At 44.6% G+C, this 26,494-nt stretch overlaps 1 protein-coding gene across 1 annotated transcript in view; it reads left to right on the top strand.

Annotated features, from left to right (window-relative positions):
- The first annotated feature begins 22,410 nt into the window (after positions 1-22,410).
- The window catches only part of ST6GAL2 (ST6 beta-galactoside alpha-2,6-sialyltransferase 2), a 135,849-nt gene continuing 131,765 nt past the window's right edge, over positions 22,411-26,494 (top strand). Inside the window, exon 1 of the mRNA XM_083173998.1 lies at positions 22,411-22,819. The gene's annotated coding sequence lies outside the window, so the exon portion shown is untranslated. The remainder of the gene's footprint in view (positions 22,820-26,494) is intronic.

Genomic DNA, 26,494 nt, shown 5'->3' with positions numbered 1-26,494 from the left:
GACAACATATGATGAGCTTCCTTGCTCTGTGCTGGGTGGTCCCATCATGTTAGCGGCAGCATTCACAATTTAACTGTTAAAGCAAATATGTGAATGAAGCCGAATTAGGCCCAAAATACACAGCACTGGCCGACTGCGCCCCCCTACTAGGGTTGTCACAGCACCCAGGGCATGCAACACACTGACCCTGTCCTTGTTATGGCACCAGGTCCTAGGTACGGTTTGATTGGGAACACCTTTGAATTTAAGTATATTTGGGATTCAGTGAATGGTCCCAAGAGAAGGAGCCATCACGGAGAAGCAGTTTTAAATTAGCTCCCTTTTCCACTCCTGTCTTACTACTTTATAAAACCATGGAGGAAGGCAGGGCTTGCTCCATATCTAAAGAATAGAAATGAGATGAAACAATATTTTGATGGTAATGTGATTAAAGCTGGACCTCAAGTTTCCAGAATGTTTGCAAAACTAGAAAGTCCAACAGGTATTGTTGGGTTGCAATGTTACGTATGATCCCTCATACTTTCAGATCAGTATTTTCTCTTCACTTACATTTACTATATTATTAAATCATTATTACAGTATTTGATCAGCTCATTTTACCACTCACAATCTTGTCTGTGTGATTATAATATGAGGTGGGCAGTATATGGTAAGTATACAGTCAGATGTCCACTCTGTAGATCACATATGAGCTAGATATCTCCATATACTGTATATCTCCATATACTGTGTATGTGCATTAATTATCTTATGTCATCATCTCAGACATACAGTATACTATGTAGCATGTTCTAAATAGTTATTGACTAAGGAACCTTTCTGAGATTACATCATATGCCTTTATTTTTTACTGAAAAATAATGATTCCTTTACCCACATTAACTTATACACCAGAACTGCCGGGTCACACCCGGGTTTTTCGATTCAGCTCCAACCCTGGATGTGACCCGCCATTTGCTCCCTTTTACACCGAAGGTGGGCCCTGAGCCGGCACTTGGAAATGACATAATCTCTGTGTGCCCCCAGCTTTGGTCAGGGCGATGGGCACCGGGCTGATTGTGAAATGGTTAATAAAAGAATAAAACTATTGTGTAATGTTGTGCAATGATAAGTCACAGCAAGCCTGCACCACATGCAGGGACTTGGAGAACCACAAATACCAGCATGCAGGGCATTAAAGGACCTGCTGGTACTTTTTTTAATTGTTAAAGAAAATACAGACACACCAGACCAGTATAACTTCAATTCATACTACATTCAGTCACCCATACTCACCTATGGATTCCATCGAGAACCTGTCCTTAAGTCTAAAATCCAAATGGGGTATCTGTTGAAGGAAATTATACTCACCCGACTCCTCCAACGGTCCACTTCTTAAGCTTTATGCATTCCGGGACAGGAGCTGGGATTTTCTCCTTTTTGAGGGGTTTGAGGTGTGCGAGGGAGGGGTGGGCGGGCAGCTGTGCAGGCAGCATCTGGTGGACTCGCAAATCTGCAATATTTGCAGCCTTGCGATTCAACAAGAATAACCTCCCCTTGTCTGAACCATCAGCTGACCTAAGACAATTAGTTAAATCTTCTTCACTCTTCTGGGTGACAATGATCCATAATAACATAGGGCCTGATTCAGGCCTGATCACTAGGCTGCGCTTCCTTGCTGATGCCCCCTTTCCTCCCCTGCCAAAGGCCTTCGCACAGGGGTCTACACATGCGCTTATCCCCCCATGCGCATGTGCAAACCCTCACCATCGGAAATGGGGTCAAAATTGGCCCCAACCGATTGGGTCTGAATCAGGCCCATAGAAACAAGTTTTGGACAAATTTAATGTAAAACAAAAGAGGATGAAAATGGCAGCACATCTGTTTGGCCATTGAATAACATCCAAACAAGTATTTGCAAAACAGATTATACACATCTGTAATTAACATATATATATATTAGGGATGTGCACCGGCCACTTTTCACGTTTTGGGTTCTGATTACCTTCAGATTTTGGGTTCTACTGGGTTTTGCCAAAACACCCCCTCAACGTTTTGTTTTTTGGGTTTTGGGTTCTGATTTTTTTTTAAAAGCATAAAAAACACTAAAATCACAGAATTTAGGTGTTTTTAACCTCAAGAGCATTGATCTCCACTCATTTACAGTCTATTCTGAACACCTCACAATATTGTTTTTAGGCCAGAATGTTGCACAGAAGTAGATGGATAACTATGATAAGCGACACAAGTGGGCAGCACAAACACTAGACTGATACGGTCACTTAATGGCACCCCTGGACTGATACAGCACACTTAGCATCACCCCTGGACTGATATGGCACACTTAGCATCACCCCTGGACTAATACAGCACACTTGGCAGCACCCCATGAATTATAAGGTAGACTTGGCTCACCCCTGGACTGATATGGCAGACTTAGCATCTCCCCTGGACTGATATGGCACACTTAGCATCACCCCTGGACTAATACAGCACACTTGGCAGCACCCCACGAATTATACGGCAGACTTAGCTCACCCCAGGAATTATTTGGCAGACTTGGCTCACACCTGGACTGATACAGCACACTTAGCATCACCCCTGGACTGATACGGCACACTTAGCATCATCCCTGGACTAATACAGCACACTTGGCAGCACCCCATGAATTATACGGCAGACTTGGTTTACCCCAGGAATTTTACAGCACAGATGGTGGCACCCCTTACCTGATACAGCACACATGACAGCACACATGGTATTATACGGCACAGATGGCGAAACCCTGGACTGACACAGCACACATGGAATTATACGGCACACATAGTGATACTCCTGCAGTAAAAAGTATTATTCTTTTAATAAAAAAAATGGCAGCACCCCTGGATTGATACAGCAGACTTAGAAGCACCCCATAAATTATACAGCACACTTAGCTCACCCCTGGACTGATACGGCACACTTAGCATCACCCCTGGACTGTGACGGCACACTTAGCAGCACCCCATGAATTATACAGCAGACTTTGCAGCAACCCATGAATTATATGACACACTTGGCTCACTCCAGGAATTATGCGTAACACATGTGGGCATCCCTGACCTGATACAGCACACATGGAATTACACGGTACAGATGGCGGCACCCCTGGACTACAGCACATTTAATAGCCCTTGCAGTAAAAAAAAAACAAAAAAAAAAAACCTTATTTTTATTTTCATTAAAAAAATGGGAAGCTCCCCTGGTCTGATATGGGACACTTGGGGGCACCCCAGGACTGATACAGGACACATGGGGGCACCCATGGAATTATATGGCACACATGCGGGCACCCCTGGACTGATACGGGACACATGAGGGTACCCATAGAATTATACGGTACACATGCGTGCACCCCTGGATTGATACAGCACACATGTGGACACCCCTGGACAAACACAGCACACATGTGGGCACCCCTGGATGGATACAGTACACATGCAGGCACCCCTGGACTGATACAGCACACATGCGGGCACCCTCGGCACTGGCAGCAGTAATTTAAAAAAAATATATTAAAATAATGCAGCCCCCTCTGTAGCACTAGCAGCCCCCTCTATGCATTAATCGCCCCCGCCCCCCCAAGCAGGTTTCCCCATCACCCCCCTCAGCAGACAGCACGGACACATCCGTGCTGTCTGAAATCACCAGCCTGTTTGAAAATGGCGCCGACCGCCGGGAACTATATATCCCCAGGTCTTGCGAGAATCCGACGCGGGATGATGAAGTTTTAGCCTCGATTTGGACTTTGAAAGATGTTGGGAACCGGCGAACTCCTCGGATCCGGCCTCGGATCAGGCAAGTTTGTGGGGGTTCGGATCTCTAGGATCCGAACCCGCTCATCTCTAAATAAATGTATATATATATACATATATATATATATATATATATATATATATATATATATAGAACTCCAATAAATAGAGGCAGGATGACAGCCCCAGCAAACAAAAGTGTAATCAACTTCCCTATCCCCAACATACACATATATAGATACATTAATTACTCACCTGTCCTCACGCCCGGCGTTCAGAGCCGCCAATCCTCCGGCAGGAAGCACATTCACTCACTTCCTGTGAGCGCGTCAGGAACTGTGTCTGGAACGCATCTCACTTCCGCGTTCCACTAGGTAGGAGGCGCGTCCTCCTGCTCAAGCCAGAGATGCCTTCCGTGCTGCCGCTGCTGGGACAGGGAGATCTGTAAGATAACATACAAGAATCATGTATTAGTAAGAAAAATGTGAACAAATAACAATAACAGATATGGGAACCTTTGTAAAGGGCCACGTCTGTACAAATAGTGCAAAAATAATAAAAATACAAAAAACATACAAAATATATACATATACATTTATCAATGTCAGCTGCAGCCAAATGAGCCCTGACATACCGCAGTGGTATACACCACCTAGGATGACACTCCACTACCTATAATTATAAGTGTACACAGAGTTAATGAGAATAACTTCCCAACCACTATATTGATGAGGTCAATTTTAAGTTAAGCTGTTCCAGTTAATTTTGTCGTTGAGGCCACCCGGTTTGGTGGTCCCCAACCTCAGGATCCACTGGGTCTCCTTAATAAGCAATCTTTTTGACCTATCCCCACCCCTGATGTTTTGTTTGACCTGGTCTAGGGATGATAATGGATATCCCATGCTCTTAAAGTGACGTGGGACCGGTTGGTCCACGTCTTTTCCCTTCAAACTAAGGTCAATGGAGGACCTATGGGGATAGGGAAGTTGATTACACTTTTGTTTGCTGTGGCTGTCATCCTGAGGACGGGGGTTGCATCCCCAGATAGCGCTAGATGTGCATTTGCCCAATACACTTGATGTGACTTTACCTGGATTGTGTGCCTCTATTTATTGGAGTTCTACGTATTTTGATGAGGAGTGCACCTATCAAGCTGCCTAAAAATTATTGGAGTGCCGGCATAAATGGAATGCTACATGTTGTTGTCGAAGTATTGGAATATATAAAGTGGCTATATTCTATTTCCTTCCTCAAAGTGAATCAAGTATGGTGAGACTGTGAAGTTGGTCTAATTACCATTTCAGTGTAAATACTTTTGTTGGCGTTTTTTGTGTTATACATTTGTTTGCTGTGCGGGGCAACCATCGAGCCGCTGTCTGCCAGCCAGTCTGAAGGGACATCCTTTATGGGAACTGCTGCCACCCCGATGGGGGAAATATTCAGTTACACACAGGGGCAGATTGAATCCATTCTGGCACAAGAACCCCCTGAATTACTGACTGAGGTTGACAACATAGAAGATGTATATCACAGATTGTTAAAAATGAGACGCCGTGAAACGGACTTTTTGCTACACAGTACATCTTTAGCAAATTACTACAAGGAACACAAAATCCCACAAGGGTTTCGTGTAAAGAACGTTCCCACTATTGGTCGATTTAACCCAGAATTTGTGCGGAGGTGGGTCGCAATATTGAATAAATGTGCGACCGACCTAATGGTGTTAGTTATTGAGGAAGCTAACAGGGAGCTTAACATCACCAGGCAGAAGATAACAAGTCTGCAAACGGAGTATAAAGATCTACTGGGAACTGAGTCGAATGCCAATTGGATATCCAAACTAGAGAGCCAATGTGAAGTGTATAAGAAAGAACTGTTAAAATTCAAGCGAAGCAAAAAATTTGCAGTAGATCAGGATTACGAGGAGAACAGAGTGTATCCTAGGCTCTGTGGTGGAGACAGACAGGGGTTTGATAACCCTAAGCCACAACGCCGACGCAGACCCTGGCAACAAAGGAATCCGCAGTCCGATCGCAATAGGTCGAGTAGTGACAGAGATTTTTTAGTCTCAGACCCCGAGGAGGCACAAACAACTACAGCACTCCCTTTAGGGACAAGAGATGGGGACCCCAGAGGTTCCGCAAGCGCACGGCCACACGTCGGGGGTGCCAGGGTCAGAGAAGTAAGAAAAGCGGCTTCGATAGCAGCCATCAAGCTGAAGGTCTGATCTTCAATTTGTCGGATCGGACATTGTCCACGGTGGGGCTACAGGTACTTAATCATGGCTTAAGTTTTGTCCCGATCAATGCCCACAGTGAATATGATTGGAAGCTAAATTTACACAAATTCTCCAGACAATTAAGGAGGAAGGAGTTCTTCCAGTACCAGCAAAACATCCAACAAAGTTCAATATTTGATGGATTCTTGTCTAAAACATCTAGATCAAATTTTGATCCACCATCACAAAACAGTTCAATAAAAACCTTCACCAAATTGATGAAGACTCAATGAACCGTTTTCTGGCCACTCCGTATAAAATTAAACCAAACATGTCCAGGGAGGAAATTAATGCTTTGCAAATGTTGGAGAGGGACAGATCAATAATTATTCGCCCTGCGGATAAGGGCGGAGCCACGGTGATAATGAATGTGGAGGATTACAGACAGGAGATCATGGGTCAGCTATGGGACGTCGAGGTTTATGACCGTCTTCCTAGAGACCCGACACCGGGTTTTCAGAGGGAATTATTTTCGATGTTGGATGCAGCTAAAACTGCCAAGCTCCTCCCAGATAAAGTGGTACAGACCTTGAAAGTCCAGCACCTAGTGATCCCAGTTCTGTACACACTACCGAAACTCCACAAAACGTCCGATTATTTCGGCCTGTGGGTCCCTGCTTCAGCCTATATCCCAATTGCTTGATAGCATTTTACAACCATTTCTTCCCCAGGAAAAAACGTTCCTCAAAGACGCTAACACTTTTCTCCTGAAATTAAAAGAGATTGGATCCATCCCCAGAGGTGCATTATTATGCTGCCTAGATGTATGCAGTTTATATACATCTATACCCCATGAGGGGGGACTAAGGTCTATGAGGGACTTTTTGTTAAAATATCTGGACCCCAGCGTATTTGATCATGATATTTTTCTTTCACTACTAGAATTAACATTGTGCCGCAATTTCTTCTTGTTCGATGGAGCTTTTTACATTCAGCGTAGAGGGTGTGCAATGGGTTCGTCCGTTGCCCCCTCTTACGCGAACGTATATATGTTCACACAGGAACAGGACCTCTTCTTCAAGGACCGGGCCATCTTTGGGCACGTCATGCTGTACCTACGGTACATAGATGACGTGTTCCTCATTTGGACCGGGGGGAGGAGGGGTTCCTGGACCTGATGCAGGACATTAATTCGAGGAGTCCCTATATTAAATTTACATTTGAATACAGTGAGTGTAGGGCCAATTTTCTTGATGTGGCCGTGGAGATCAAAGAAGGGGCCATCTTTACTAGCAGGTTCTCAAAAAGTACCGATAGGAATACTCTCTTACGGGCCTCAAGCCACCATCCCCCTTCCCTTAAGAAGGGGCTGCCCCTGTCACAAATGTTGAGGGTGGCACGGCTGACTAGTGACAGGGAAAGGCTGCCTATTGAACTAGACCAGATGGTAGATAGGTTTTGGTAAGAGGGTATGATAGAAATCTGCATCTAGTACAGAAACAACAAGTGTTGGACATGGACCCAGAACTTCTGTGGAGCCCAAAACAGAAACAGAAGGAAAAACTGATCCCGTGGGTCCACGAGTTTTCGGTATCTAGTCCGATTGTCCGAAGGGCATCCCAAGCACTATGACCCATTATTCGGATGGACAACAAGTTACCTGGCCTTAAAGAACACAGACCACTCCTGGCATATACTAGGGGCAGAAACCTTAGGGACCGTCTGGTCCATGCGGACATTTCTGTTTTTTCTGAAACAATACCGCCTAACGTTTACTTTACCCCCCGGTTGTTACAGCTGTGGTATTTGCATAACTTGCAAATTTATGATCAAATGTAAACACTTCCAACACCCCCATTCTAACAAGAAGTACGATAATAGATCGGTCCTCACCTGCTCGTCCACACACGTGGTGTATGCCATCATTTGCCCGTGTGGCCTTTGGTATGTAGGGCAAACTATATGCAAGTTCAAAGAGAGGATGGCGGCCCATAGGTCCTCCATTGACCTTAGTTTGAAGGGAAAAGACGTGGACCAACCGGGCCCATGTCACTTTAAGAGCATGGGGCATCCATTATCACACCCTTAAATATTTTATCATAGACCAGGTCCCACAAAACATCAGGGGTGGGGATAGGGCAAAAAGATTGCTTATTAAGGAGACCCAGTGGATCCTGAGGTTGGGGACCACCAAACCGGGTGGCCTCAACGACAAAATTAACTGGAACAGCTTAACTTAAAATTGACCTCATCAATATAGTGGTTGGGAAGTTATTCTCATTAACTTGGCTGCAGCTGACATTGATAAATGTATATGTATATATTTTGTATGTTTTTTGTATTTTTATTATTTTTGCACTATTTGTACAGACGTGGCCCTTTACAAAGGTTCCCATATCTGTTATTGTTATTTGTTCACATTTTTCTTACTAATACATGATTCTTGTATGTTATCTTATAGATCTCCCTGTCCCAGCAGCGGCAGCACGGAAGGCATCTCTGCCTTGAGCAGGAGGACGCGCCTCCTACCTAGTGGATCGCGGAAGTGAGGGTCTGGAGCACAGGAGATGCGTTCCAGACACAGTTCCTGACGCGCTCACAGGAAGTGAGTGAATGCGCTTCCTGCCGGAGGATGGGTGGCTCTGAACGCCGGGCGTGAGGACAGGTGAGTAATTAATGTATCTATATATGTGTATGTTGGGGATAGGGAAGTTGATTACACTTTTGTTTGCTGGGGCTGTCATCCTGAGGACAGGGGTTGCATCTAGGGTTACCAACTCATCCCTTTAATCCGGGACACATATTAATTACACAAGTTCTGTGGCAGTTTAAAACCAGGTGAAATGGAGTCTTGAGGTGTGGCAGTTTAAAACCAGGTGAAAGCCAGCCACAGAACCTGTGTAATTAATATGTGTCCCGGATTAAAGGGATGAGTTGGTCACCCTAGTTGCATCCCCCTAAAGCGCTAGATGTGCATTTGCCCAATACACTTGATGTGACTTTACCTGGATTGTGTGCCTCTATTTATTGGAGTTCTGTGTATTTTGATGTGGAGTGCACCTATCAAGCTGCCTAAAAATGATTGGAGTGCCGGCATAAATTGAATTATATATATATATATATATATATATATATATATATTAATCCCCTAGTATTCAAAGTCAATAATATGTTTTTGTTCAGAAAAAGAAAAGAGGACATATATAAAATGGCCATCTGTATATGTAGTTAAGACAAGCCCTAATGCAGACCTAGTGCAAATCAACCTTTTTTCCTGGGCCGACCTTTTGACTGTCAACCTAGACCACCCTAGTCCCCAAGAGCTACCAACAGTGCATGTTTTGCAGGTCTCCTCACAGAATCACAAGTGAGCTAATTAGCTCCATCTGTGTATCTTTTAAAATGTGTCAGTGATTAATGAGTGCAGCTGTGCAGCAGCTAGGTTGTCTGGAAACTGTGAACTGTTGGTAGCTCTCGTGGGCTAGGGTTGGCTACCACTGACCTAGACACTGTTGACCTAACAACCCACACCAGTGGCGTAAGTACAGTGGGTGCAGGGGATGCAGCTGCTATGGGGCCCGGGCTTTTGGGGGGCCTGAAAGCCCAGCAGGCTATCTCCTGCACCCTTTTGATTTTTTGTTTTCATATACTGCAGCGCAGGCAGAGGCTGCGCCAGTGTCCCCCTTCAGTGGTAGAGACCCGGCAGGAAGCTGGCACATAGGAGAGCGGGTCCCTCAGCCACTTGCAGGAGACCCAGTGCAGGGGAGCGGCGGCTGCCTGAGCCGCTAGCAGGAGCCCCTGAACACAAAAGACCCAGCGCACAGGACTGCAGGGGCTGCCTGAGACACTGGAACACAGGAGACCCAGCACAGGAGAGCAGCGGCTGCCTGAGCAGATTGCAAAAGCCCCTGGCATGCACACAAAAGACCCGGCGCACAAGAAAGCAGGCGCTGTCTGATCCCCTGGCGCACAGGAGAACAACAACTGCCGGCATGTCTTGCAAGCGACTCGGCGCACAGGAGAACAGAGGCTACCGTTATACAAGTGCCACTGCAGGAGCCAGTGAATGGTGAGATGCGTGCTGATAGCTGGTGAGGGGGAGGGGGATTCCTGTCACAACCCTTTCAAAACCCTACTCTCCATCCTCTCTGCCTCCCCCTAACCCCCTTGCCTCTTACCCAATCTTCTTACTCCCTCATACCTCTCTCTTATATTTTTCTCCATGCGCCCCCCTCTCTCCTCTTTCTCTTTTCCCTGCCCATTTCTCTCACTCCCCCTCTTTCTCACCTTTCTCTCTCTGCCTCTCTCTCTATCTTCCCCTCCTCTTTTCCCACACTTCCTCTATATCTCTTTTTTCTTCCTCTCTCTCTCAGATTGTCTCTCATTCTCTCCCCCTTTCTCTACCTGAAACATTCTCTCAGTCCCTTTCTCACTCCCTGGGCCAAATGTAATAGCTTCCTAGGTAAGCAGCTGTGCGGGATGCTGGCCGAACTCACATGCTTTCTAAAAGGGGCAATCCCTTACAATGGTTTTGCCTTGTTAATGATTGCCCCTTTAAAAAATGTCTGAGTTCAGCCGGCATTCCGCACAGCCGCTGAACTCTGAGGCTATTGCATTTGTCCCCCTGTCTCTCCATGACACCCTGTATCACTCCTTGACACCCTCTCTCATTCCATCTCTTCCTGACATCCTCTCTCTATTGTGACAATGGTGGGGGTAGGGGGGCCCCTTCCAAAATGTTGCTATGGGGCCCACAAAGTTCTAGTTACACCCCTGACCTATATCTATATTCTCCTGGACAGTTTTTAAAATGTTCCACATACTGTATATTACTAACAGGATTTCTTTGTGGTTGAAGATATAATTACACTTGTTTTTATTCTTGTTGCATTCCAAACAATGATTTCTGTATAATTAATGAACTGGTTGGAAGTTAAATGATACGTTAAAGGCTTTACAAAATAAAATGAATAAGGTGCTAATATACCAGGATTAAAAATATATTTATTTATTTACAGCATCTTATATAGCGCAGCAGATTCCGTTACAGTGTTTTATATAGAGCAGCAGATTCCGTTAGTGTCTTATATAGAGCAGCAGATTCCGTTACAGTGTCTTATATAGAGCAGCAGATTCCGTTACAGTGTCTTATATAGCGTGGCAGATTCTGTTACAGTGTTTTATAAAGCGTGGCAGATTACGTTACATCATCTTATATAGAGCAGCAGATTCCATTACAGTGTCTTATATAGCGCACTAGAAGGCAGGGCAGTTTTTCAGAGCGCAAATCTGTAATATATATAGCAATAATAAGCCTGAGTCTGCAGCTGTCACTATCAAGGGAATACTCCTCCCCTTGTAGAAAGGACAAATGGAAAAGAAATTAAGTGATAGCGCTGATTCAAGTTTTTTGTAAATATAACAAAATTTATTTAAAAGAATTTATATTTTTTATGATAGCATTTAGTCACCGGCCGGTGTTACACAGTACACAATCATATAAATTTAAAACAATAGTTAAAAAAAAGGGGGATGGGGGTAAGTTGATTAGGAAATGATTCCTTTGGGGGTGCCAGATAGATTTTTAGTCCAGCCTGTATTTAGGAAGACTGGCAGTTTTGATGTTAGCCTGTGAATGATCAGTTAGTCCAATTTAGACAATAGGTGGCTCTCTCACAGCCCCTATATTAAAGGGTATTCTTGCATGCAGTAACCAATTAGTGGGGTTAGTAGTTATGATATTGGCCTGAAAATTAGCCGGTTAGTCCAATTCACACTAGGCAGCTCTCTCGCACTAACAATACTAATTGGTTTTGCATGTGAACTTCCATTTACGTATAGGAGCTGTGAGAGAGCTGCCTAGTGTGAATTGGACTAACCGGCTAATTTTCAGGCCAATATCATAACTACTAACCCCACTAATTGGTTACTGCATGCAAGAATACCCTTTAATATAGGGGCTGTGAGAGAGCCACCTATTGTCTAAATTGGACTAACTGATCATTCACAGGCTAACATCAAAACTGCCAGTCTTCCTAAATACAGGCTGGACTAAAAATCTATCTGGCACCCCCAAAGGAATCATTTCCTAATCAACTTACCCCCATCCCCCTTTTTTTTAACTATTGTTTTAAATTTATATGATTGTGTACTGTGTAACACCGGCCGGTGACTAAATGCTATCATAAAAAATATAAATTCTTTTAAATAAATTTTGTTATATTTACAAAAAACTTGAATCAGCGCTATCACTAAATTTCTTTTCTCATATAGCGCAGCAGATTCCGTTACAGTGTCTTATATAGCGTGGCAGATATTGTTACAGTGTCTTATATAGCGTGGCAGATTACGTTACAGCGTCTTATATAGAGCAGCAGATTCCATTACAGTGTCTTATATAGAGCAGCAGATTCCATTACAGTGTCTTATATAGCACACAGGCCCACCTGCAGTAGGCGGGACCCTTTCCCTGGCTAAAATAGTCCTAGTGTCCCCATTTAGGCAAATTCACAGAAAAGGACAATAAATAACTGAGCAGTGAGACTAGTAATTGCAGTTTCCCAGGGACATAGAGACACCGATATGAAATATCCGAGAGATATTTCCTGAAGTCCCAACCCCGCCATGAAAAAGGTAGAACTGATCCATGGAGGCACCAAAACAGAAGCCGGCCATGTACACATTGAAAGGATTTCTGGGTCAGGAGTATACCCATCCTGTAATCTGGATCATTCTGAAAGTGGTTCTGTTGTAGGAGATCTGGAAATAGTATCCAAAGCACTTAAGGCCCCCATACACAATGCGATTTTGGGCCGATTCCACGCACTTTCGGCACTTGGGCCGTTAAATCGCATGTAATCATCCGCATGCGTGTGACATTTGATCTGATCTGATGCGCGGTCCGGTGCGCATCGGACCGGATCAGGAGGTCGGACGTTCAGCATGTACGATGACATCTGACCTCCGGCAGTATCAGCAGCGGCTCTGAAATGAGTGCCCAGCAGGGGGTGCTGGTGACAGTGGGGCTGGCAGCGGTGATAATCAGATTCCGCATGCTGTCACTGTGCAGCGGGCGGGCAGCGGCGGCTATTACATCTTTAAAATAACATGTCAAATGACTGTCCGGCTTCAGATTGGCTGAGATAGTGCACTCTCAGCCAATCATCGGCCGCTGGGAAGGAGCCGCTTATTGGCTGAGAGTGCTCTATCTCAGCCAATCAAAAGCAGGACAGTCATTTGACATGTTATTTCAAAGTTGTAATAGCCACCGCTGCCCGCCCGCTGCACAGTGACAGCATGCTGATTATCACCGCCACCCGCCCCACTGTCACCGGCATCCCCTGCTGCACCCAGATATGCTGCTTCCAGCCCCCACTACCGCCCAGCAGCTCCCCGGTTTATTTTATATGTGATAAATCGCATGAGATTTCAGTTATCACATGTAAAAAATAGCACATCAAGTGCCAAATTGTATGTGAGGGGCGGGCTGCCGGGCGGCTCACAGGAGAATTGAGTCCGACTTGTTCCTAGGACAAGTTGGCCTAATGTATGGGAGCCCTTAGGGGTGCAGGCTGCATAACAGCAAGCATATGCACTGAAAGGATGTCAGGCATTAGGAATATAATCATCCTGTAAACTGGATAATTCCATAGATGACTTTATTGCAGGAGACCCGGAAACCTCATCCAAGGCACCTGGGAAAATGGGTAGCAGAGTATCAAACTTCATGAGAATTCTCAGATTGGAGGAAGATTGGATGATCTTCTGTAAGGAGTAAGCCGTCTGTAGTGTGTTCAGCCCGGCAATGCAGTATTAGCAGCACCATAGGAAGGATATCAACACAAACTGGTGATTGCAGATATTTCACCAGAATTAGTAGTAGGAGATGAAATAGCAGGCAGCCAGTATTCGCAGGGGTAGCGGAATCCTTGCCTGTCTCCGCTTCAGGGAGATGGGCAGGGTTAGGGGGGGTACAGGAGAGCGGCGGAGAGCTCCGTCGGAATGAGGCACTCCGACGGGAGCTGCTCCATCTGTAGCTGGAGAAACCGGCGTTGCCCGGGATTTTAAGAAAGTTTGTTTACAAAAATCTATTTGCACACAGTATAAATATCATTAGTTCATTAATTTATGTTGGTGCACAGCACAATATACATATCCTGATATACTCTGTACTGCTGGGGTACCCTGCTACTGCCACTAAACAACTCTCAGGGGGTTATTCTGGTCTGTTCACACGGACAGTACATTCGCACGGGAACCCTGCTACTGCCACTATAACTCTCAGTTATGCACCTAGCAATGTGGGCAGGGGGTGTGGAGCTGCACTATTGGGAATACCTAACATATCATGGGTGTCGTCATGAAAACTCTGGGCGTTTCCACGTAAATGCGCCATTGACACGGGTGCGGGGGGATATCAGCTGCCCGCCCTCTTCCCGTACAGGGAGCTTGCAGATCTAAGACACCAAAAGGTGTCTTAGATCTGCGTGCGCTTGCAAAATCATTTGATGGTTGGCGACCATCGAATGATTTCGTCACCGCACACGCACAACTGCAAATGGATGTTTATGGGATATTTGGCGTGTGAGTGGATGTGGGGTTTGTGCGGGCGGTGCACATTTTGCTGCTTTGAGTGACAACCAGAATAACTCCCATAGTTTGTGCTGCTGCCCCACTGCTAGGGGTGTGTTAACCCCAGAGTATTTGTTCACAGATTGTAATTGATATGTGTACCAAGTTTGGTGTAAATTGCTCCAGTCATTTCATAGTCATGCTGTCTGCTGAAATACACTGGGCTGTAACAATAATTTTGATTTGGTTTTTGGTTTAGTTGCCTCGGCCGTGTTTTAATACGCTCGTATGTAAAATTTCACAATATTCCCTTTTATACTGTGGATTTGTATAGAAAGACAGAAGGACGGACAAATTTTCACTTTTATATATAACATACTAGGGGGGAGATTCTCTAAACTAAAAAGACAGTAAAAACCCTCTTATCTGGGTTTTTACCGCATTATGGGATGCTCTAAACATCCCCCGCCGGGTTACCGCGACAGGGGGCATCGCCAGCACCAGGACCTGTGAGCTCCTCCTCCCTGCACTGTGATCCTCTTCCGGGTGCAGGGAGGAGGAGGAGAGCCAGCCCCCGCCGCAGCAGCAGCACCAGCGCCGGGTAAGGGAGTGAGGGGGGAGCCGCCGGGACCCGCTGACTCACCGCAAAGGACAGTTCATAACTAGAGATGTGCAGACTCGGATTCCAGAGATTCGAGCCCCCACGGACGTCATCATTCCGAGCCCGGTTCTAAACAGCGTTCGGAACAGATGTGCGGGAGGATGTCGGATAGTCCATGGGAGCGGACAGTGTTTCCCACAAAAAATCTGGCCGTTCCCATGGAATCGGCCCGTGACGTTGGTGCCAGGGCGAGCAGCTTCTTCAAAACAACCATAATAACCCCCATTATCCCTATTTACTTAATTTGTCTTTTTTATTCTAATATTCTCATTAAGAAACTATTGGTGTAGGAGTGCCATGAAAAAACTTCTGATACTCTAGGGCACTATGATACACTGATTGATGGATTACGCTGCTCGTTATGGACCTTATTCTGGTACTCACGCTCCCCTGCGTGTTCATGCAGGGGAGAGATGGTGAGCAACTGCGCATGTGCATATACATTTATGTGCAGCCGCTTAGTGCGAGTGTGCGAGGTGAACTGCTTTTTCGCCATCCTGTTCATATCTAGCAGAGTGGGAGAGGGGCATGGGGTGGCGGCGAAGAGACTCGCCCATGGGAACGCCCAGTGTTTCATTGTCGTTTCCATGCAGGGGGTGGGCAGCAAATGTCAGCAGCCCACCCATTTCCCTACAGGGCGCCCGCAGACCTAAGACACCCACAGAAAATGCAAAATCATACGATGGTCAGCAACCATCAAATTATTTTGACCCCCCACACAAGGCTGCGGATGGATGTATATGGAAAACTCGGAGTGCGAGGGGGGAGGGGTTGGCCATGCGGACGGAGTTTCAATGACTTAATTCAACCAGAATAACGTAGGGCTATTTCACACTCTCCGGCTCCTGCCGGGCGGCGAAACCCTGCGCGGTCAAATGCCGTGCCGCACACAGTAGTTGTTAATGGCCATGATTGTGTCCATTCACACGGACAGCCACGGCCCGGCCGGCCCGGTTGCAGCCGGGTCACACCACTGGAAGGGACGGCTGCCGGGCTGTGGCCATTCCCACCATTGAAAACTTCTGAGTGTTACACGGCTTCTTGACCGTGCGGGGTTTCGCCACCCTGCAGGAGCCGTAGCGTGTGATATAGCCCATTGGCTGCATTTAACTAGATTTTCCTTGCAGCCCCTAGGGCTTACGCGCAGCAGACAATTGATTTGCTCACAGCTAATATTGCTAATTGTATCTGCCCTAGGGGATATATATTTTTATATTTTGGATGATCTGAATGTCAATAAGGGATGTTTGCCCAGTTTGGGGAGTTTTTAAATTAATTTTAATTTTACAATTGTATAAGAAATATTATTTTCAAATAACTGTACTAATGTTATAGGACAACATTTCCTACATTTAATTTTATATATTCATTTTTGAAGATATTTGCTATTTTTATATGCCTATTTTATGCCTGAAATTGTAGATTCATCTCCATCAACATAAAGTTAGTGAGCTATTCAATCCCCACATGCTGACTAAATTATACATATAATTTGTTCAGCAACCAATGAAATGTTTCAGGGTTCTTCAACATCTGGTAGAAAGGACCTTAAGGAGATAGCGGCTTCAATGGAGTCTGGTATTTCCCTGTGCCTACTTAATGGCTGCCAGGTAACTAATATAACAGCGACATATGTCTGTCATTTTATTTAAGACACAAGTTCATGGTTCATTTCAGGAGAATTGCCATTTATTCTGATGTTTTACAAATGCTGATAACCATATGCCCAAAGGAATCATTATCCATATAAGATATGCAAGCAGTACATGAGGAATACTGTAAAGTGCATAAACAAATGCAGCAAATTATTCTCTATGATCGGAATATCCTTCTGAACTCCATATGGAATGCAGTTGATTGGTCCATAGCTCACAGAGAGTAAAGATGAAGGAACCCTCATGTGTAATAGCTGTAACACATTTGCTCCTGCAACCGTTTCCACACAGCAGCTGGAATGGGACTAACGTTCAGGATATGTGGTAATATAGTGCTACGACCTTCCTATAACCTTATTGCAGTTGCAGAGAAGTAGGGGAAGTGCTTTTTTAATAACTCATATTGTTAAGATGAAATAAGTGTAGCTTCTCACAAATAGGAAACTACTTCATGCATTGTGCCTTCAGCATATGTAATAAGATATTCAAGCAGGGAAAAACTGTTTTATTTGCTAGAACAAAATCTAGTCTAAAAAAAAGTGAAGAAAAAAAAGGAGAAATTACCTGGAAAAATTATATAAAATTGAATGGCTTTGTTTTAAAGTCTAAAAAGTTGAAGTATCCATGAATATTTATTTATTAACAGTTTCTTATCTAGTGCATAAATATACCCGAGCACTTTACAGAGTATAGTTTAACAATCATCAGTCCCTGTACCAGTGGAGCTTACAATATATATTCCCTACCACATGTACACACACACACACACACACACACACTCACAGACATTCTAGGGTTATTTTTTGTTAGAAGCCAATTGACCTACCAGTATATTTTTGGATTGTGGGAGGAAACCGGAGTACCCGGAGAAAACCCACCCAAGCACAGGGAGAATATACAAACTCTGCACAGTTAGAGCCATGGTGGGAATCAAACCCATGACCTCAGTGCTGTGAGGCAGTAATGCTAACCAAGCAGGGAAAAACTGTTTTATTTGATAGAACAAAATCTATTTTAAAAAAAAAAGTAAAGGAAAAATTATCTGGAAAAATTATATAAAATTGAATGGCTTTGTTTTAAAGTCTAAAAAGTTGAAGTATCCATGAATATTCCAATAAAACATTGATTCCCTAAAGCTTGCGTTGTTTTATTTTATTATTATAAAATAAAAAAAACATTTTTTTATTGTGTTACTTTGTATAAAATATCTCATAAAAGTCTATGAAATGCTTTACAGCATATGATGCAGCTTTAAATGTCTGAACTCAGTTCTTTATTGTGCTTGTTCTACTTTGTGACTGCAATTTATGGCACCTTCACATCAGATACACCTCACACTACTTGCCAGTCAACTGCTACTGAGCAACAAGTGAGGCTGTTTAAAGTTAGAAAACGTCTTCATCTCCAAGTTCCACTCTCTAAAATGCACAGCTGAAATGACCAGCGACAATCCATTAGTTCTCCCATTTCAGTGGAAGCTGGCAGACAATTACTGTATGTAAACCTCAATGTAGTGTGTGCACTTATTTAAATCTCTTCTAAATGGTAATCCTGCTACATTTCTGAGAGGTTTGGCCAGAAATCACTTGCCGTTCTTGTGCCAATAATTTACTTGAGGCGAGAGAGACAAAGGAAAATGTCTTTTTAACAGTGTTCTGTATCTGTGCTCTCCAATTGGCAGGCTGCACACTGACACAGAGACCTGCAAAGCTTTTCTGTGACCCTAAATATTTCTGCACATCACCATAATGTACGACTTATAAATGCAATGAGGCATAGCTTCATAGCTGGGAATTCAGACTTCCCCACCAGTGCATCACTTGATTTTAATGGGATTAAACCCAGAGTTTGGAAAGCTGCTTGTGCAAGCTCAACCCGAGTGACATTGTGGAAGTGATAAACTGGTGGAGGAGGTTTTGTCTCCACTAGTCATTAGCATTTCATATAATAGCTCTATTCCAACGACGTCAACTCTGAAGCACTATGGGGTCTGTTTCTTTATTGTAGTAGTATAAAACTTTGTTTTATCACAATTTAACAAGAACATTTTGCTGGGAAGCTGAGGGACTCAGTGCCCCAGTAATACTGACAGGCATTGATAAGAGTACCTCTTAGCCCGCAAGCAGACAGTCTAAAGGCCCATAGACAATAAATGATATTGGTCATAATATCATTTAGAAAGGGCTTTCGGAACGATATTGTGACCAATATCATCCAGTGTGTACGCTGTGCATCGTTAAAGATACGCGTTCTTGCACATCGTTTATGACCCCCTCCGTCAATTAAGGGAGGGAGGACATGGTCAACGACGGCCATGCTGCAGCATGACTGTCATTGCTCTGCCGCGGTCACCGCCTTGTGTGCAGCATCGGCAAGTATGTATACATTTACCGATTCCAACCCCCCTCCAATATTGGCGTTGACGGGATCACCCTAATGTATACGGGCCTTAATATGGCTTTTCTATAGCTGCAAAGACATGGGTTATTTCCATGGTCTACCCAGGTCACAGTGCAATGGAATAGGGTCCTTTATAAATAGCCCAAGTCAACTGACTCAGGAATCTGATAAGGGTAGCTACAAGGGTCGGACATGGGCCCTTATTCTGATTGGTGCGGCCCGATCAGAATATGCGGCCACGACCGTGCAGGCGAATCCCCGCCTTCCATACGGATCGCCACCTCCGTCCGTATGCGGATATGTGGCAATCCGCATGAAAGTGGACGGGGATACGCCTCCTCCGTCTTGGGAGCAGCCCCTGCATTCGATGGTCGCCGAACATCGAATGCAGGGCCGCACGCTCCACTAGGTCCCGCCACCCAAGACCACACGGACACTTGTCCGTGTGAAATCATGTATGGGGGCGGGCAGCTGACATCCGGCGATGTCAGATGCCCGCCCCCTACACACGCGTCACGGCTTCATTACCATGCATACGCCCCTCGTTTGCATGGGAACGCCCATGAAACGCGGGGCGTATGCATATGGTAATGAGGCTAAGTAGCCCCTCACGCCCCTCTACGCCCCCTGTGCGGCGTGTCAAGAATACGTGCGGCGAAATCGCCTGCACATGCGCAGAGTGACCTCTGCACATGCGCAGATGATCAACATCGGCGGGACGACCGCATGCGGAGAAATCCGCACCGATCAGAATAAGGCCCATGGTAACAGTGCAGTGTGAATGGATGACCTGGGTTGTCTGACCTGGTCTCCGTAAAAAAAAAAAAAAAAAGTGTTAGCCAGATCAGTAACACTTGGAAATGATGTAATCTTTATGACATATATTTTATTTTCTTCTAACTTATGTCATCTCCATGTGCTGACAGTGGGAAGACCTGTCACCAAAACGCAGTGGAGCCAAGAGGAGGGTGGGGGGTTGGGGGGGGGGGGGGGGGGTGGGTGGTGGGGTACTTTTTAGCTGGGTTGCCCGGCAGACTCTCTCCCCAGCCCAGCAAATGCTGCTCAGAGCTGTGTAGTGAGCTGAGAGGAGGGCAGCCTGTCATCTTTTTCCCTGCGTGCAGGGGTGCGATCCTACCAACCCAAAAAACATTTTTGCTTCTCTTCAAAGGGGTGTGGCCACTCCCCGATGACCATGCCCCCTTCATTTTACCGGGGCCTGGTTGACCTGTCGTCACCCCTGCCAACATGGTTCCAGTCTGCCATCTGAACGTGGTTTCAGGATGCTGCAACACAGTTTAAAATAGTGATCAGTTACCTAGGTCGGAATTAGGGTATTAGAAACATGTAGTCTTTTTACTAAAAAAATAAACAATAGAATAGAAATGATGCATAAAGACCTGCATTTAAAGTGTAGTTCAGAGCATCTCAGCTCTACAGACCCCATTCATACTGCACCTTAGACCCGGGAAATTCCCATTTTTGCCCCGTACACATTGCTTCCCCTGGTCTGCCTGCCAACAAGTGTGTGGAATCTTAGAGCAGCTTTGATTGGCTGTTGAAAAAGTATCTTTGATTGGCTGTTTTAGACAGTATGACTTTTAACGTGCATTATGAACAATTTATATAGCTATATTTACATTATAGAGGAGTTACATGTAACACTAATTGGGGGTCCATATCGACAGTTGACACTAAAGCGAAACAATGTGAAAAACCTTTACATGTGTCTACCTTTTTCATATCGATATTTTGACCTTGTTGATATTTTAACCATGTCAACCTATTGAATGTCAACCTTTTGGGGCAGACCTATTGGCTGTCTATCTAATAATCCACACCTGTTTACCGCTACCAATCACTACCCCCGGGGAGCTGGGCAGAACTTGGCTTACCTTGCAATGTGTTTTTATTTCTTAAAGAGACCCATAAAAGATTTCCTATGATCTTATTGTGGCGATAGAAAATTCTGTCTTTATAATCCTATTTGGTAAATAGGCCCCTTAGATAATACAGCTCATTACTAAATAGATATTTTTTTTATAGCTCCCACTCTTTACAGAGGTATTTGCAAACAGAGTATTGGTTTATAATACACGGCTGCTGGCAGACAATTCTGTCATCATGGGATTACAGATGACAATCTGGGAAATGGCTAAAATGACTAAAGCCAAAGCAGTCTGAGAAGGGGGGGGGGGGGGGGGGGGGAGGGAGATTAACAACACCAAAAAAAAAAAAACTATGTATCAATCACTGAAGGTTTTATTTTGCTTAAGAGAACACAAGTGCAAAGCCCTTTTTAACAAGTGGGTGATCAATATCCTTCATTTGAGACTTTATTTAAGGAAAAGGTTTATGCATTTCGTAGAATTTGAGTTTTCGTTCCCTATAGTAAAAGTCGTGTATAGCTGATTGGTGAGAACTTGCCGGCCCCAGGGGTGTGTGTGGGGACTGGGAGACATGTGCTCGCCTGCCAGACAAAGGGGAGAGCAGCAGCATTGCTAAAGGAGGGTGTCTGGCTGCTGGCACCAACTGCAGGGGACAAGCATTGGGACATAGGACTACTATCTGCTGCAGCTGCCCTCCATGGAAACAGGGGTCTCGGAACTACCTTAATATACTGTGGCAGCTGCCTTGGAAAGAAAGACCACATTGTTATACTATACTACAATAGAGGAGCAATGTCAAGGATAACAACAAATGTATTTCCCTGCTAGCCAATCTAGTGACAATAGTCTCGAACGTGCTGTAGTAGCTAGAACCTATGCCATGTGAGTGCATGAGATAGGTTATATGTCTATATCCGGACCTATATCATGTCAGTCCCTATAGGTGCTTACTAGTGCCTATCAGATCGCCTATAAGGAGACAGCACCCAGTTGCTGTAGATCCTGACTGTAAAATCCCCTTTGTTTAAAGAAAAGTCACACACAATAGGTGTATAATAAGCGGCAGCATTGCAGCCTGCACATAGCAACTGGGCTGGGGCGTCATGGGTAGTAGCAGCATGCCTGAGCACAGCACAGAGCACAAACATACATAGATACATAAAGTACATGTACATGCTCAGCTGGCTCACCCCATAGCTGCCTGGCCTGCTGCCTGTGCTATACAGTATACTATATAGTATACTATATACTGTACCCAACGAAGGATCGGGGGATAGGGGGCGGGATTTGGGCGGAGTGCGGACTCCTGCGGCCGGAGCTAGGGAAATGGATTCAAACCCAGAGAGGGGAGAGACCTGCTCTCCTCTCCGCACAGCGCCGGTCCCCGCCAGTAGCAGCAGCAGCACGAAGGCTCCCATGTGCTGGGCACCGTAACCCGCGCTCTGACTGCTGCCAGGGAGAGGAGGGAGCAGCACCAGCAGCAGCACATGAGGAGGACGTTGTGGTAGCGGCAGTGTGCAGCAGCAGCCTCAGACATGTCAGTCCCATGGCAGCGTGTGCAGTCATCTGTCCCCAGCCCAGCAGCTCAGCCGGCTCCGGGGCTCAGCGCCAGTCTCAGGACCTAAACTGGAGGAGGGAACCCCCTGCGCCTGCAGGTAAAGGAGGCTTAGTAGGCACAGTACCCATCGCTGCCCGCTTTGTTCTGCACAGCAACGGGGCTCGATGCTACAGACAAAGAATCAGATGCTCTATGTTCCCAGCAATTGGCTATATCATCACACACACACACACACACACAGATATATATATGTATATATATATATATAGTGTGATAAAGTATACACATGTGTTGTGTATATTTGTTATATATAATGAATTGTCATTATTGCTATAATCTGCATGCTTGCTGCATAACTTGTGTTGTTGTGTGGTGACCTACAGTATGTATTGTTAGGCTGATGAGCACAGATCTTCCTGTTAGTATATTTGCCTCCATTTGCCAGGCTTACAGTGTTTTGGGATAATCACACTGACATGAAGTGAGTTTCTTTCATTCCCCTCCTTGTCAGGAGTTTCAGCTGTGATGTGTGCAGCAGCCAGTGCTTTGTGCAGGAGGCTCAGGAGATGTTGGCTGCTTCTCAGATATTCAGGGATTCCTAGAAGGAGAACATCTCTGCAGCACAGACAGGAATAAGTTAAAGCTTTTATACTGTAATTTCCTCTCTAGGACAGTGACTATTTTAATCATCACATACTGTATATCTTGCAACACTAACTTTTTTGTGCTGGACTTCCAAGAAAAAAATAACATAAAATTATTTGTCCGTAACAATGGGTTTTTGTGTTGAAATAGACATAATCATACAGTATAATTAATTATTTTGCCTTAAAGCCTAAGGGGCTTATGTATTACTAAACACAGCAATACCACGATTAATAACATTAAGTAATGCAGCAGATTCTTTTAGTTTGAAAATATCTCCATTATGCACTAAGTGTAACTCACATGGACAGCAGAAGTGCTAACAGCTGTCCCTGCCAGTTACATCCCCAGCACAATAAAGGAATCCTATATTTGTGAAAAAGACTCCTCTGAGAGAATCTGATATCACGCATGTGCAAATGGCCAGATTCCGGAGCCGGTCAGGAACCTGCAGGAAAGGGAGCAGAGGATCCCTCTCCAGTGAACAGGTATAAAGCATTTATGCCATCTGAAGATCGCGTAATCTGAAGGGGCTAAACTCTCTGAAATCTCCTGCTTTAAGCTATTAGTACATAGCAGTGATCCAAAACATTGCATAGAAACTGTAGTATCTACCTTATTTTATAAATGAGCCCCAAAGGTACCTACCTATCTATTAATAATCACGTCAAAGCTGTGATTATTAACAATCCATATTGTGACACACTTTGTTTATTGTAAACAAAATTTTCTCTTCGATCTAGTAAAGATACTTCACAGGGATAGCAGTAATGATGACTGCTGTCCCTGCAAGTTAGATTCTGCCTGCATCGATGGAGTCTTTCACATTTGTGAAGGACTCCTCTGGGGGAATCTAACACAGCGCACAGTGTCAGTCTCCAGGAATGGCCAGAGGCTGCTGGAGAAGAATCCTAAGATCCCTCTTGTGTGAATATACCTCTGTAGACATAATGCAGTTTCTGCCATCTGCTGGAATGCTTTATGGAACTTAGTATATAGGGTTCAGACTTTGGTACCCACTGGTAGTGATGAGGACTGTGGTTTGCAGTGCTAATTATCCTTCTACAAGTTAATTTTATAGGAACAATTAATAAAACCATACAGCAACTGCTGTTTCTATATAATGATATAAAAAAAATGCTTGATGTTCCCCTAAAACTGATTTCCAGTTATGCACACAGCATGTAATAGTACTAGTCACATTATCCGACAGTCAGATCTATCCTTTGTATTCTGTCTCCATGTTGTACTTGATATCTGTATATATATATATATATAAGAATGCCTCTTTTTCAGCAGTATTTAACTCATAGGGCCAGATGTACTAAGCTTAAAAAGTGATAACATGGAGAGTGATATAATGTCAGCCAATCAGCTCCTAACTGTCATGTCACCGGTGGTGTTATAAGAATGTCAGTTAGTAGCTGATTGGCTGGTGGTTTCTCACACTTTATTTTATCACTTTTAAAGCTTAGTACATCTCGCCAGCCATAAAGTCCTAACCGGTCGTGTTTTCAGGATCTCTGTTAACAGTTCAGTTACAGACCTAGTAAATTAGACTTCAACATTGCATGATAAAAGAAATCCTGAAAACGACATGTTGGGGGCACTTAAGGACTGGAGTCGAATACTTCTGGTCTAATCAGCATCCATTAGATCTGTGTGACCTGGAAAGCTTGCAAATATTTCCCTGAAGAGTTTTAGTGGCAAGTATATAGCAGTGTGATTTTAACAGTGTATCCAAATACTATGGGGATTTAAACAAACAAGTCAACAACTAAATGGGTTATTTTATATTTAATAATGCACAAAGTGTGATTAAATGTAAGCAATACTTTTAAAAATAAACACTTCAATTTTGTTCAACCGTTTAATCTTTAACCCTAAAAAGTCTTACTAAATATTATTATTTTGACATTCTGTTAAATCTCTAATGAAATGTACGGTAATAATGTTCTGCCATTGAAAATATAGCCACATCTTAATAAAATGTAATTACTTTGTATAACGTCCGCACTGTTGCATTGTGCAGGACCAACTGTGCCACCTAGGAATTGGCAGCACATAGTTTGTTATATGGCACCACAGGGCTATATTATTTGGACCTGAAACAGCCAAGGGGACCAGAGGTGGTGGTTCTTCTATATTGCAGTAAGGATGCAATGGTAGTCCATAGTACAGATTCAGCACCACACGTCTTTTTAATATTCTACACCTTTCAGGAGATTGCCTTGTACAACATTAATAATTCATTGCATATTTGTGGTCCTTCCAGGGAAGCTTGGTTAGTACCCTTTTACTTATAAAGCACTTTGCTTCACACATCTGCATACTCCACACTGTGGAACACTTGCCAAACTACATAATTGGTAAATGTGGCTAAACCACCCTTAAACATTTGGGTGTTTATTACTATGAAAACAACACAAGCATCTCCAGTATAATAAGCACAGATAGAACTACTGTACTATGAGCCTGATTCAGACCTGTCCGCTAGGCTGCATATACTGGCAGCTCAGCGAACAGATCAGCCCCAACCCGCAAAATGCCCAACCCCCCCCCCCCCCCCTACCCACCACCGAATACCCTCACTACCATGCAAGGTTATGTGTTCTCTAAAGGTCCATACACACTGGGCAACTATGCCCAGCGTGTATGGACAGCGATGATTTCAATCACCGCTGCGGGGAATGCCTCTCAGTGCATACACACTGAGCGGCTTTCCCCCTGCCCGGCACCGATGGAGGGGGGAGGACGGCGTTGTATAGCGCAGAGCTATGTATAGCCGTCCTCATCGCCGCTCATCTGCTGGTATTACCAGCAGATGAACGACTTTCCCGGTGATGATGCGGAAGCGCGCAGCAGCGCTCACCGCTGGGGCATACACACTTGGCGGCTTTGAGCTGAAAGCCGCTCAAACAGGCTGTTTTGAGCGGCTTTCAGCTCAAAGTCGCCCATTGTGTATTGGCCTTAACACATCGTCTCACATGCAGTGCAAGGGGAGAGAAATCCATTTGAGCGACCATCCAGTGATTTCCTCCCCTTCGGTAATAAAAGTCAGTGAAAATTGACTTTTTATTTCCGCTGTTGCTCGTCATATGATGTCAGCCGCCCCACTGGAGCAGGA

This window comes from Crinia signifera, chromosome 2 (assembly GCF_055691185.1).
Source record: "Crinia signifera chromosome 2, ASM5569118v1, whole genome shotgun sequence".
NCBI classification, from domain to species: domain Eukaryota; kingdom Metazoa; phylum Chordata; class Amphibia; order Anura; family Myobatrachidae; genus Crinia; species Crinia signifera.
Note: the sequence above shows the minus strand (reverse complement) of the source record. Positions and strands in the feature narration are given on the sequence as shown.